This window comes from Palaemon carinicauda, chromosome 31 (genome assembly GCF_036898095.1).
Source record: "Palaemon carinicauda isolate YSFRI2023 chromosome 31, ASM3689809v2, whole genome shotgun sequence".
Classification (NCBI taxonomy): Eukaryota; Metazoa; Arthropoda; class Malacostraca; order Decapoda; family Palaemonidae; genus Palaemon; species Palaemon carinicauda.
This window is the reverse complement of record NC_090755.1, coordinates 40,099,397-40,102,207: the sequence shown is the minus strand read 5'-3', so window position 1 is coordinate 40,102,207 and position 2,811 is coordinate 40,099,397.

Here is a 2,811-nt window from a genome sequence, read left to right as displayed (position 1 = left end):
TACTCCATATTCAGATATCATTTTCTTATGTTCAATAATAAAGTATGTTTTCGTTGGTAAATAACTACTGATAAAATACCTAATGTACATTAAGTGATATAAATTAATTATTAATGTAGAATTTAATATGTTCATGTTATTGAATCAGAACTTTTGATGCAAGAGCAAACCTGTGCGATGCATGCATGCAAATGAACGCACACACACACACACACACACACACACACACACACATATATATATATATATATATATATATATATATATATATATATATATATATATATATATATATATATATATATATATATATATATATATATATATATATATATATATATATATATATATACATATATATGTATATATATATATATATATATATATATATATATATATATATATATATATATATATATATATATATATATATATATATATATATATATATATATATATATATATATATATATATATATATATATATATATATATATATATATATATATATATATATATTTATATATCCATCCATATACCAAGGCACTTCCCCCAATTTTTGGGGGTAGCCGACATCAACAAAGAAACAAAACAAAAGGGGACTACTCTCTACGTCCCTCCAGCCTAACCAGGGACTCAGCCGAGTTCAGCTGGTACTGCTAGGGTGCCACAGCCCAACCTCCCACAATTCCACCACAGATGAAGCTTCATAATGCTGAATCCCCTACTGCTGCTACCTCCGCGGTCATCTAAGGCACCGGAGGAAGCAGCGGGGCCTACCGGAACTGCGTCACAATCGCTCGCCATTCATTCCTATTTCTAGCACGCTCTCTTGCCTCTCTAACATCTATCCTCCTATCACCCAGAGCTTTCTTCACACCATCCATCCACCGAAACCTTGGCCTTCCTCTTGTACTTCTCCCATCAACTCTTGCATTCATCACCTTCTTTAGCAGACAGCCATTTTCCATTCTCTCAACATGGCCAAACCACCTCAACACATTCATATCCACTCTAGCCGCTAACTCATTTCTTACACCCATTCTCACCCTCACCACTTCGTTCCTAACCCTATCTACTCGAGATACACCAGCCATACTCCTTAGACACTTCATCTCAAACACATTCAATTTCTGTCTCTCCATCACTTTCATTCCCCACAACTCCGATCCATACATCACAGTTGGTACAATCACTTTCTCATATAGAACTCTCTTTACATTCATGCCCAAGCCTCTATTTTTTAGTACTCCCTTAACTGCCCCCAACACTTTGCATCCTTCATTCACTCTCTGACGTACATCTGCTTCCACTCCACCATTTGCTGCAACAACAGACCCCAAGTACTTAAACTGATCCACCTCCTCAAGTAACTCTCCCTTCACCATGACATTCAACCTTGCACCACCTTCCCTTCTCGTACATCTCATAACCTTACTCTTACCCACATTAACTCTCAACTTCCTTCTCTCACACACCCTTCCAAATTCTGTCACTAGTCGGTCAAGCTTCTCTTCTGTGTCTGCTACCAGTACAGTATCATCCGCAAACATCAACTGATTTACCTCCCATTCATGATCATTTTCATCTACCAGTTTTAATCCTCGTCCAAGCACTCGAGCATCCACCTCTCTCACCACTCCATCAACATACAAGTTAAACAACCACGGTGACATCACACATCCCTGTCTTAGCCCCACTCTCGCCGGAAACCAATCGCTCACTTCATTTCCTATTCTAACACATGCTTTACTACCTTTGTAGAAACTTTTCACTGCTTGCAACAACCTTCCACCAACTCCATATAACCTCATCACATTCCACATTGCTTCCCTATCAACTCTATCATATGCTTTCTCCAGATCCATAAATGCAACATACACCTCCTTACCTTTTGCTAAATATTTCTTGCATATCTGCCTAACTGTAAAAATCTGATTCATACAACCCCTACCTCTTCTAAAACCACCCTGTACTTCCAAGATTGCATTCTCTGTTTTATCCTTAATCCTATTAATTATTACTCTACCATACACTTTTCCAACTACACTCAACAAACTAATACCTCTTGAATTACAACACTCATGCACATCTCCCTTACCCTTATATAGTGGTACAATACAGGCACAAACCCAATCTACTGGTACCATTGACAACACAAAACCCATATTAAACAATCTCACCAACCATTCAAGTACAGTCACACCCCCTTCCTTCAACATCTCAGCTTTCACACCATCCATACCAGATGCTTTTCCTACTCTCGTTTCATCTAGTGCTCTCCTCACTTCCTCTATTGTAATCTCTCTCTCATTCTCATCTCCCATCACTGGCACCTCAACACCTGGAACAGCAATTATATCTGCCTCCCTATTATCCTCAACATTCAGCAAACTTTCAAAATATTCCGCCCACCTTTTCCTTGCCTCCTCTCCTTTTAACAACCTTCCATTTCCATCTTTCACTGTCTCTTCAATTCTTGCACCTGCCTTCCTTACTGTCTTCACTTCTTTCCAAAACTTCTTCTTATTCTCTTCATATGACTGACCCAGTCCCTGACCCCAACTCAGGTCAGCTGCCCTCTTTGCCTCACGTACCTTGCGCTTTACTTCCACCCTTTTCTCTCTATATTTTTCATACTTTTCTATACTATTACTCTGCAGCCATTCTTCAAAAGCCTTCTTTTTCTCTTCCACTTTTACCTTCACTCCTTCATTCCACCAGTCACTGCCCTTCCTCATGCTGCCTCCAACAACCTTCTTGCCACATACATCACTTGTAATCCCAACAAAATTTTCTTTTGCTAACTTC